An 11,824-nucleotide genomic window follows, 5' to 3' on the forward strand; every position below is an offset into this window, starting at 1 on the left:
GCAGTAGTTTATGGATACATGTGAACATGTGCTCTCTCTCACAGAAACTGGTGTATATCTAGGTTTTGGGACTTTGTTAGAAAGTGAACCACCTGAGATGAAATTAGAGTATACTATGAAAGGAAAGGTCTCACCCGAGTAATGAAGCTGAAGAGTTGTCATTCCACACCTGAAGTCTCTGGACACAGTCTGAAGTGAAGCATGTTGAGGTGGCAATCGTTGCGTTGGTTAGGTTGTGATCGGCGGATGCAATATTATTTGATATGGATTGGGAGAGGCATACGGGAAAGTGGGCCCTATCCAAGGGTTCCAGGACTGGGGGAAGTAGGGGCTCTATAGTGGAGATGTGAGGTTCCTCCTGTCTTAGGGTTCCAAAAGACAATCAATAGTTAATGTTATCATCACATTATTTGTTAATTGGGTTAACTTTGAAAAGTCCTTTTGTTAGGGTTTGCTGTACAGTACCCAGTATCTTGTATATAGCTGTGCTATTGGATGCTTCTAATCTACTTGGTCTAGGCTTTTGAGAGAGTCTGCATATCAAATACACAGCCTATATATTAAAAAGATTCAGTTTGTGTTTTGAAAAACTTTGAGACATACAATTGATTTTCCCCCTCTCATATTAATTAACTAGTGATTTATATGTCTACATTTTGCTAGGAGTGTACATAAACACCATTCCCACCACCAAAAGACTGTGACCCATCCCTCCCACCCACTACCACCCCCCACTGGCCCAGGAAGCTGCATGTCTACCCCTCACCACGGGGTTTTTACTTTGGTGCCCTACTTACAATTTGGTCAGGTCCTGCTTTTAGTTTCCCTTTCAGGTCTTCTTAGTCAACTTCTGTTGATGAGTGGGATCATCCCATACTCATCTTTATCTTTCTGACTTAGCTCACCTAACATAATTCCTTCTAGCTCTGTCCAAGATGGGTCAGAGAAGGTGGGTTCATTGTTCTTGATAGCTGCATAGTATTCCATTGTGTATATATACCACAGCTTTATCAGCCACTCATCTGTTGTTGGGTACCTGGGTTGCTTCCAGGTTTTAGCTATCATGAATTGTGCTGCTATGAACATAGGAGTACACACCTCTTTTTGGTTGGGTGTTATGGAGTCCTTGGGGTATAACCCCAGGAGAGGAATTACTGGATCATATGGAAGGTCCATGTCTAGCCTTCTGAGAGTTTTCCAGACTGCTCTCCCCAGAGGCTGTACCAATTTACATTCCCACCAGCAATGTAAAAGGGTTCCTCTGTCCTCACAACCTCTCCAGCATTTGTTGCTGCTGTCCTTTTTGAGGTATGCCATTCTTACAGGAGTGAGGTGATATCTTAGTGTTGTCTTAATTTGCATTTCTCTGACAATCAGTGACCTAGAGCAGTTTTTCATATGTTTGTTAGCCTTTTGGATCTGCTCTGTAGTGAATGCTTTGTTCATATCCTCTGCCCATTTTTGGATGGGGTCATTTGCTTTTTTGGTGCTAAGCCTAGTGCAAATTCTATTGTGTTTCCCTTTCTGTTCTTCTTTATCAACTTCTGTTTATGAGTGGGATCATCCCATACTCATCCTTTTCTTTCTTATTTATTTAATTTATTTATTAATTCCTTTTTGTTGCCCTTGTTGTTTTATTGTTGTAGTTATTATTGTTGTTATTGATGTCATTATTAGATAGGACAGAGAGGAGGGGAAGACAGAGAGGGGAGAGAAAGAGACACCTGCAGATCTGCTTCACCGCCTGTGAAGCAACTCCCCTGCAGAGGGGAGTTGGGGGCTCAAACCGGTATCCTTATGCTGGTCCTTGCACTTGGCACCACATGCGCTTAATCCTTTGTGCTACCACCGGACTCCCCATACTCATCCTTTTCTTTCTGGTTTACCTCACTTAACGTAATTCCTTCAAGCTTTATCCAAGATGGGTCGAAAAAGGTGGATTCACTATTCTTTTTTTTTTTTTTTTTTTTTGCCTCCAGGGATATTGCTGGGGCTCAGCGCCTGCACCATGAATCCACTGCTCCTGGAGGCTATTTTCCCCCTTTTGTTGCCCTTATTGTTTTATCGTTGTTGTGGTTATTATTATTGTTATTGATGTCATTGTTGTTGGGTAGGACAGAGAAATGGAGAGAGGAGGGGAAGACAGAGAGGGGGAGAGAAAGAGATGTCTGCAGACCTGCTTTACTGCTTGTGAAGCGACCCCCACCCCCTGCAGGTGGGGAGCTTGGGGCTCGAACTGGGATCCTAATGCCTGTCCTTGCTCTTCACGCCATGTGCACTTTACCCACTGCCTGACTCCCGGATTCATAATTCTTAGTAGCTGAGTTCTATTAAGTTCTGGGTGAAGAAGAGCTTCTAGTTTTGCTTAGCACCATATCTGCAGTACCAGATATACAGTTTGGAGTGATAGTGAATGAGTGTGACAGGAGCTACACTCTGCTTCTATCTCTATCTCCTTAAAGGATCTGATGCAGTGCCTTGTTCAGAGAAGGGGCTGGATGAATAAAGTATGAGTGAGTTAGAGAATAATTCTCTAAATGAAAGTCTGAAAATGAAGAACTGAGACAGTAAGTGCTGCAAGTTATTGTGGGAGAGGCACTCAGTGTGAGCCAGAATGACTTCTTGTTTTCTTTTTTTTTTTTTTGTCAGTTCTTTTTTTTAATTTAAGAAAGGATTAATTAACAAAACCATAAGGTAGGAGGGGTACAACTCCACACAATTCCCACCACCCAATCTCCATAACCCACCCCCTCCCCTGATAGCTTTCCCATTCTCTATCCCTCTGGGAGCATGGACCCAGGGTCATTGAGGGTTGTAGAAGGTAGAAGGTCTGGCTTCTGTAATTGCTTCCCCGCTGAACATGGGCGTTGACTGGTCGGTCCATACTCCCAGTCTGCCTCTCTCTTTCCCTAGTAGGGTGTGTCTCTGGGGAAGCTGAGCTCCAGGACACATTGGTGGGGTCTTCAATCCAGGGGCCTGGCCAGCATCCTGGTGGCATCTGGAACCTGGTGATTGAAAAGAGAGTTAACATACGAGGCCAAACAAATTGTTGAGCAATAATGGATCCCAAGCTTGGAATAGTGGAGAGGAAGTGTTAGGGAGGTACTCACTGCAAACTCTAGTGTACTTCTGCTTTCAGGTATATATTTTGCAGTAGTTTATGGATACGTGTGAACATATGCTCTCTCTCACAGAAACTGGTATATATCTAGGTTATGGGACTTTGTTAGAAAGTGAACCACCTGAGATGAAATTAGAGTATACTATGAAAGGAAAGGTCTCACCCGAGTAATGAAGCTGAAGGCTTGTCATTCCATACTTGAAGTCGCTGGACACAGTCTGAAGTGAAGCATGTTGAGGTGGCAATCGTTGCGTTGGTTAGGTTGTGATCGGTGGATGCAATATTATTTGGTATGGATTGGGAGACTTCTTGTTTTCTTTAGCTGCCTTTTTTTTTTTTTTTAGATAGACAGAGGCAGAGTGAAAGAGACCATAGCACCGGAGCTTTCTTCAGTGTGGGGTGCCAGGCTTGAACCAGAGTCATGTCCATGGCAAAGCAGTGCACTGTCCAAGTGAGCTATTTCTGGGGCCCTTTAGATGATCTTTGATTTGGATAACTAGAAAGACTACCAAAGAAGAAAGAATATGTGTATTCTTTACCACATTCATTCTGTAATATTATCAAACGGTGGCTTCCTAGCATGCAGTTTTAAAATACTAACAATTACAGGATCTAATCATGAGATAGCTATAAAGACAATCATGAGAGAACCTAAGTGGGGGGGGGGAGATCCAGAATCTTCTGTACACTTCTTACAAAAAGGGGTGATATTTTATTTCGATAGGGGAAAAAAAAAAGAGCTATTCACAAGGGAAGAGCATAAATAACAGACCTCAAGGTAATGAATTCCCAGCTTATGTTAGGAAGCCGGTTAGTACACGCTTGTTGATTAAATAACACAAGCCTCCAGCAGAGGACTAGGTTGGAGACTTTGTGACCCTAGGGAATAGGAACATCTGTTTCCCTGACTCAGTGATTGTGAATAAGCTGGTCCAACAATTAAGATACAGACCCCTTTTTCCCCAACATTTATTAGTGATTTAATGATGATCAACAAGATTGTGGGACAGGAAGGGTACAATTCCATATGATTCCCACCACCAGAGTGCCATATCCCATCCCCATCATTAGAAGATTCCTTATTTATCCCTCTGGAAGTATGAACCAAAGATCTCTATAGGGTGCAGAAGATGGAAGGTCTGGCTTTTTGATACAGACTTCTTAGCAGGCTTAAGTGGCAAGTTCTCAGTTTCCAAGGAAATCTTTATAATCCAAACCTCTTTCTGTAGTACTGCCTTCATTATCAGTGACATTAAGGATGAGCACAGGCTAATTCAGTTATCCCTCTCCTCCTAAACAAAAACTTGTACTTGGTAATAAGGACATGCCTAACTCACACAGAAAGGAAATTCAGACACTCTATTTTTCTGAATTAAAAGCCAAGGTATCCTAGTGGATAATAAACAAGATGACTTGAAACAACTCACTTTGTCTTGTATATAAACGTTTTTGTTCATTAAGTGAGCCGTGAGCAGCATTTATTTCCCAGACCTTGGGTACATACTCCCAGAGGGTTAAAGAATAGGAAAGCTATCAAGGGAGGGGATGGGATACAAAGTTCTGGTGGTGGGAATAGTGTGGAGTTCTACCCCTCTTATCCTATGGTTTTGTCAGTGTTTGCTTTTTTTAAATAAATAAATAAATAAGAAAATAAAACCTGCAGAATACATTTTCTTGTTATCTGCCTCCAAGCCCAGAGTTTGGATGTGAATTACCAGAAAACCACACCTCACTTTTAGAAAAGAATAGTTCAATTGTTTTGGGTGTGTTCTATCTACCAAACACATTCTATATATCTGTCCATGGAGTCCTCACAATGTTACACAATGTAACTTTAGGCAGCTGTTCAGGAAATCATTCCAAAGGACCTAATTCTCCAGAGGAACTATGCAAACCGATAGCCACTAGAGAGGTGGAGGTGTGTGGTGATTCTTGAGATACAGAGAATAGCTTATCAGGCTGAGGTTATGGATCAACCTGCCAATGTCCATGTCCAGTAGAGAAACAACTATAAAAGCCAGACCTTCCACCTTCTGTGCCCCATAAAGTATCTCAGTCAATATTTTCAGAGGGATAAAGGATAGGGAAGCTTCCAATAGAGGGGATGAGACAGGAAACTCTGATGTTGGGTTACTGTGTAGAATTGGACCTCTGTTATCTTACAATCTTATTAATCATTATAAAATCACTAATAAAAAAAAGAAAATAGTGTATGAGCTACATCACAAGACTGGATGGGGGAATGAATAAAGGATCAACCTGAGGTGGGATAGATAGGATAATGGTTATACAAACAGTCGGTCATGCCTGAGGCTCTGAAGTTCCAGATTCAGTTCATTGCACCACCATAAGTCAGAGCTAATAAGTTCTCTGGAAAAGAAGCAAAAAATGAATAAATAAAAATAAAAATAGCCTAGTGGGTTTTGGAAATGATGAATTATTCAATTTGGACCATAAGGAACAGAAAGGACCCACAAGGGTTTGGGGATTCCAGCAAGAGAGGACCTGTCCTAAATCTGCTTTACAATAGAGTCTTTGGAGGTAAAGTGGCTGTTGAAATGTCTTTCCATCTCCCCCCGAGTTTAAGAAATTAAGTATAGTTTGCAGTATCATTGAACTAGTTTTGCTTTGTTTTGTTTTGTTTTCTTCCTCTAGCAGTGAGGCCAGATTGATCTTGCTTGTATTCCATCTGACATTTTCACATTTCTGAAAAAAGTCATCACCACCACCCCTCTCCAACTCCTGAAGTGTGCTTTCACCTGACTGTTGTTAATGGAAGCTGATAACTGTAATAACATACTCAATATATTCAGACTTTGGGGAGAAATCTTGAGAAGTTTTGACCTTGAAATAATTGTTAGTACATATTCATATCTGCAGTGGAAAATATACATTGTTATCTGCCTCTATTCCCCAAAGACATGAACATTTTTATTTTATTTTTTAAATATCTATTTATTATAGAGACAGAAACTGAGAGGAGAGAGAGAAAAATAAAGACACCTGCAGTGTTATCTCACCATTTGTGAAGGTTTCTTTCTGTAGGTGGGGACCAGGGGCTTGAACCAGGGTCCCTGTGCATGGTAATGTATGCACTCTGCCTGGTGCACCACCATCTAACCCCCAAGACATATGCATTTTTATTTTGACACTACCTCTGCTTGGTCACTGAATGTTTTGTTGAGAATATACTACAAGCTGTGACCACAGTGAGAGGCAGGTATTATTCCCATTCTACAGATGAGGAAATCAAAGTGTAAACAAAGAATGACTCTCCAAAGTTTGCACAGCAAGATGATGCAGTGAAAAAGCCAAACCCAAGTTGCTTTGACTCTAGACTGCAGCACCTCTCTCTCTCTCTCTCTCTCTCTCTCTCTCTCTCTTTCTCTCCTTCTCCCTCTCCCTCTTCCCCCCCTCTTCTCTTAACTACACCAGTGCTCATATTCTGCTTATCTTGAAAACAGTCTAGTCTTCCTTTTGATAAGAAAATGCTAAAGCTAGCCCACATCAATAGGCATTCCCAAGGAAGAAAGTTCCATAGTCCCATACAATGTTTAACGGCCCTCATGATCAAGAAATTGTTTACTTATGTAACTAATATCCCTCCAAACAATGTGGAAATTTATTTCCTCTTGACTGACTTTTTCACTCAGGGCTGTTTCTTGGCAGCTTTCCTGATATCCAAACAGTCATTGAGATCCCGTTTTTACACTCCAGGAGGTCTTGGACTTGTTGGACTTGAGAGTTTTCACTGGTTTCTTTGTATCACCCCCTAGACAGTGCTGAGCTGGACAAGTCTCTTGGGGAATGAGAAAGTGATACTTGAGAACATATTGGTTTATTATTACACATCAGGAAGTAAAATTAACCACACAGTGCCTCTGGAATTGCCAAGGGAAAGATGGTGCCACCTTTCTCATCTCACCAGCCTTTCTCTTGATATCTGCTTAGTCTCCATGTTTGAAGCAGCTGAGTAATTGGAGAGAACATGAATCACTCAGAGTCCCCTGCTCCAGTATCTGTTGTCTCTGAATTGGTGTTTTCATTTTTAAATTCATGGGACTCATCTCATACTGACTCCATTTAAGGCTCAACTGAGACAGTACTGCAATTTTTTGTGTTAATGGCTAATCTGTGGCTGGATGTGTCTTTCTTCACAGAAATTATATGCGTGTGTGTGTGTGTGTGTGTGTGTGTGTGTGTGTGTGTGTGTGTGTGTATTACCAGAGCACTACTCAGCTCTAGCTTATAGTGATGCAGGAGATTGAACCTGGAACCTCAAAGGCTCAGACGTCAGAGTCTTTTCACATAACCATTGTGCCGTTTCCTCCATGCACTTACTGCCTCTTCTTCTTCTTCCTCTTCTTCTTCTTCTTCTTCTTCTTCTTCTTCTTCTTCTTCTTCTTCTTCTTCTCCTTCTCCTTCTCCTTCTCCTCCTCCTCCTCCTCCTCCTTCTTCTTCTTTTCTTCTTCTTCTTCCTCTTCCCCTTCCCCTTCTCCTTCTCCTTTTTTTTTTACAGATAGAGACAGAGAGGGAAAGAGAGTGAAATGGAACGCAGCACCAAAGCTTCCTTTAATGTGGTGAGGACTGGGCTAAAACCTGGATCACACACATGGCAAAGCAGTGCCTTATCCATCCGAGCTATCTCACTGACCTTGTACTTGCTTCGTAATCATCACATTCAGTGTCTTTATACCAGGGGGATAAGGTTTTCATAATGCCATCAGATGTCCTTTGTGTGGGTGCTGATCCACTGTCTCGATCCCAATGGACAATTTCAGAAATAAACTCAGATGAAGAGGTTGCAAGGAGTATCTTCTTGTACTTTTGGTGTGACTGCTTTTTCTGCTGAGCAACTCACAGAGAACTGTGTCAAAAAATCACACACTCTGAGAGCATCTTTGGTGAAAAAGAGATACCACTGAAATGTGTTGCCTGCTGCACTATTCTACCCATTTGACATTTCTTTTCACAGTTCATTATACTCCCTAGTATCTGTTTGAAAGCTTGCAAACTTAAAACTCCTCAAAGACCTCGTAGGAAATGACTGGCAAGGTGCTGATGGTAGTGTTCTGGAGAAATGGGGTTTCTGGGATGACAGGAAAGCAGGGCCTGATGAACTAGCTCTGCAGCATGATTTTATGTATCGTCAAGTCACCTCCTGCTTGTCTTAGGTGGCATGAAGTTTAAATCAGGGAGTTGGAGGTGAGAGTTAGCTAGGAATTCCTGAGCTACAATTCCAAGGAAGTGGTGGATTGTGTGGGGTGCAGAAGGTGCTTAGATTGATTACAGCCTCTGTATTGCTGTGCTTGATAATGGTCGGTTAATATTTTATCAGTGATAGCATCCCAGCTGTAGTGAGCCACCACTTAGGCAAAAGAGAGAGAGATAATCAGCTGGACTTCCTATTTGAGGTTTATTTCCCATGGAGATAAGAGAACTTCACATCAAAGCTAGGATCCACTTGGGCAGGGAACCAGGCTGGGCGAAGGCCAGGCTTCAGCAGCTGAAGAAGAGAACATGCACTTGCCAGCTCTGGGACTCTTACCTAATCCTGTAGATTAGGCAGTTACAGGCAGGAAAGAATCCCCCATCCATAGTCCCAGGCTGAGAGGGAGGGAGGGAACAGCTGGCTGTGCAAGGCCTTATTGATCTTCCTTTAGCACTGACCCCCTCCTGTTTCCTCTCTCCCTTCTCCCACACCTGTGTTTCTCCTCTGGTCCTGAGTCAAACAGTTACCTGAGTGGGCACTATCTCTGCTGCCTCCAGGAATTACCGGAGACCTCTCTATGAGAATAAGTTTAAGGAAGAAAGGGTGAGGCCAGGCCTACACTCCAGTAGAGCCGCTTGGCAATCCTGTGAGGCAAACTCAAAAGGGTTTTGGGTTGGCCAGGCAGTGTATTCCTGTCTCTGTTTTAGTCCTCTTATCCCTTTCCCATGGTCTTGCAGCTGGAGGAAGCAGTTTCTTTTGACTATCTTTCCCCTCAGATACTCAAGTAGTGTCAAACTTTTTTTTTCTTTCATATCCATTGAGATTTAAGGTGCACCTCTCTCTCTCTCTCTGTCTCTCGTATCCAAGGTTATTGCTGGAGATCGGTGTCTGTATTACAAATCCACTGGTCTTGGAGGCTATTTTTCCCTTTTGTTTGCACTTGTTGTTTATCATTGTTATTATTATTGTTGTTGTTGTTATTGCTGTCATTGTTGGATGGGACAGAGAAAACTGGAGATAGGAGGGGAAGACACGGGGGGGGAGAGAAAGATAGACACCTGCAGACCTGCTTCACCATTTGTGAAGCGACCTCCCTGCAGGTGGGGAGCTGGGGGCTCGAACTGGGATCCTTGAGCCAGTCCTCGCGCTTTGCGCTATTTGCACTTAACCAGCTGCACTACCGCCTGGTCCCCGCACACATCTCTTTTTTAAACATCCCCCTGGCACTCAATCCTATCTGCTGGCACCTCCTCCTCATCTCTCAAAGGACATGGTGCGCCCTGTACTACGGTTAGGTGTGTATGTCTTATCTCTTCAAGATCAGATGTCAACTCCCACAAGGCACAAACTTCACCGTGTCCACCCCTGTTGCCCTCATAGGTCTTGAACACATTCCCTGACACAGATTAAGAGTGCACTTTGTGTGGGCTGACTGTCAAGTTAAATTGGGCTGGTTAAATTAGTGGATGAAGGGTGTTTGGCTGGATGAAGGCTGCTCAGAAGGTCTGGCTAGTCTTTCACCAAGAAGTTGATTTCAGCCTCCCTTCCCCCCAATAAATGACCACAACAACTTAGTGGGTCACTAGGGCCACAAGAGCAGGAGAAAATATGAGTCATCATATTATCAGTAATACGAGAGAGAGCTGAAACATTTCTTGTGCAAGGTCCAGAACCATGAGACAGGGGCATAAACACTTTACTAACCCCTTGGTCTATGGCTAATCTAAATTACTTTATGGTGGAAGGCAATGGGGTGAGCTTAAAGCTATTAAACTTGGACCTAGACTCAGGGAGAATTCTAGGAAACTATACAGTTTTTTCTTTCTTGTTCAATCACCCTGAGGATAGTCGTTCTAGTTTTTGTAGTTTAGAATGAACTTCTAACTCCTTCCATAGAATCCCACCTCACCTCCCCAGAGCCCTGCCCCACTAGGGGAAGACAGAGTAAGGCTGAGAGTATGGAGCAACCTGCCAATGCCCATGTCCTGTGGAGAAGCAATTACAGAAGCCAGACCGCCCACCTTCTATACCCCATAAAGACTTTTGATCCATACTTCCAGAGGTATAAAGAATAGGGAAGCTTCCACTGGAGGAGAGGGGATATGGAACTCTGGTGGTAGGAATTATATGGACCTTCTTATTCCACAATATTGTCAATCATTATTAAATCACTAATATATATATATATATATATATATATATTCCCAGATTTAAAAGATCTCATGAATCAGAATCATTCTAAAATGAAGGGGTATTCTGGGCCTTATTTTCCTCAAAGGCCATTTATTTTACTCCAGATACAGGCATGTGTGGGAGAAATCTGAAGAGCAAATGGCACCCTTACACCTTCTGAGGCAGAATCCCGGCACCACGTTGCTGTGGGAAGAGATTCCAAACTAATGATGAGCTCAACATTTTCAACCCTGTGACCTTAAGAAAAGTACTCACTAAAACTAGGCTCCATTTTGCTTTCAATGACAGGCCTTCCTCCATAAGGTAGGTGGAAGATGAAATAGAATCACTGAGCTGAAAGTGCCTTGGCTGCTAGGTAGTGGAGCAGCAAGGCCCACACTAGATTTCTGGCCACTCAACATAACAGACTCAGCAAAGCAACACATTTTCCAACCATCAGTGACCCCTCCCCAAGAGTCAGACTCTGTGGTTCTTGATGCCAGACTACATAATGTGACATCTTATTAAGGTTCTGTTCAGAGAGTTCTCCCTCTGCATCTTTATTTCTGCCCACTCTCATTCCCTCTGTATATATTTGAATGCTAAGGTCCTACCCTCTACAGCAAAGAAAAGCTATTGTGTACTGGGGGGCATCCACTAAGTCTAGGGGCTGCTCAAGCCCAATCTAGTAGGCACCAGTAGTTGCCAGTGTTACCACAGTTAACATCTTTATGATTTAGACTGTATTAGTTCCCAGTTAGCTGAGAGCAGAACCCAATGATTAACCTCCCAAACTCTTGTACCACATAATTGAGGGGATTGAATAGGAAATGTTGTGTCTTGGTCAAATGTAAGCTTGATAACCCAGATGGTATCCCCTCAGGCCCAGCCTGGCCAATGTACCAGTACAGCAGGAAGGATACTTCCAGGTAATATACACCATGAATTGGTCCCGTTTTCTCAGACACCCCTCACATGGGAGGCCACAGAAAATCTTGTGTCCATAGCATTATCTTGATGACTCTAAATTGTTTTTCTTAGGTAGCTTGAGGACATCTGACAGGATTTTCCCATTGTCTGTGAATATCCTTTGATCTGTAGAGTTCTACTTAGGGAACCAGAAGGTTGTGGCACTTAGAGAACCAGATGGTTGTGGGAAAATCTCTAATGTATATCTTAGTTTCCCCATCTATCACAGAGACATTACTAAATCAGTTTCATGGGCTTTACAATGATCATTCAGATATTGCAAGAAAAAAATGTATAGTAACTTGAATTCAGTAGCTTAAATAAAAACACTCATTATGAAAAAGAAAGGA

Source organism: Erinaceus europaeus, chromosome X (genome assembly GCF_950295315.1).
Source record: "Erinaceus europaeus chromosome X, mEriEur2.1, whole genome shotgun sequence".
Classification (NCBI taxonomy): Eukaryota; Metazoa; Chordata; class Mammalia; order Eulipotyphla; family Erinaceidae; genus Erinaceus; species Erinaceus europaeus.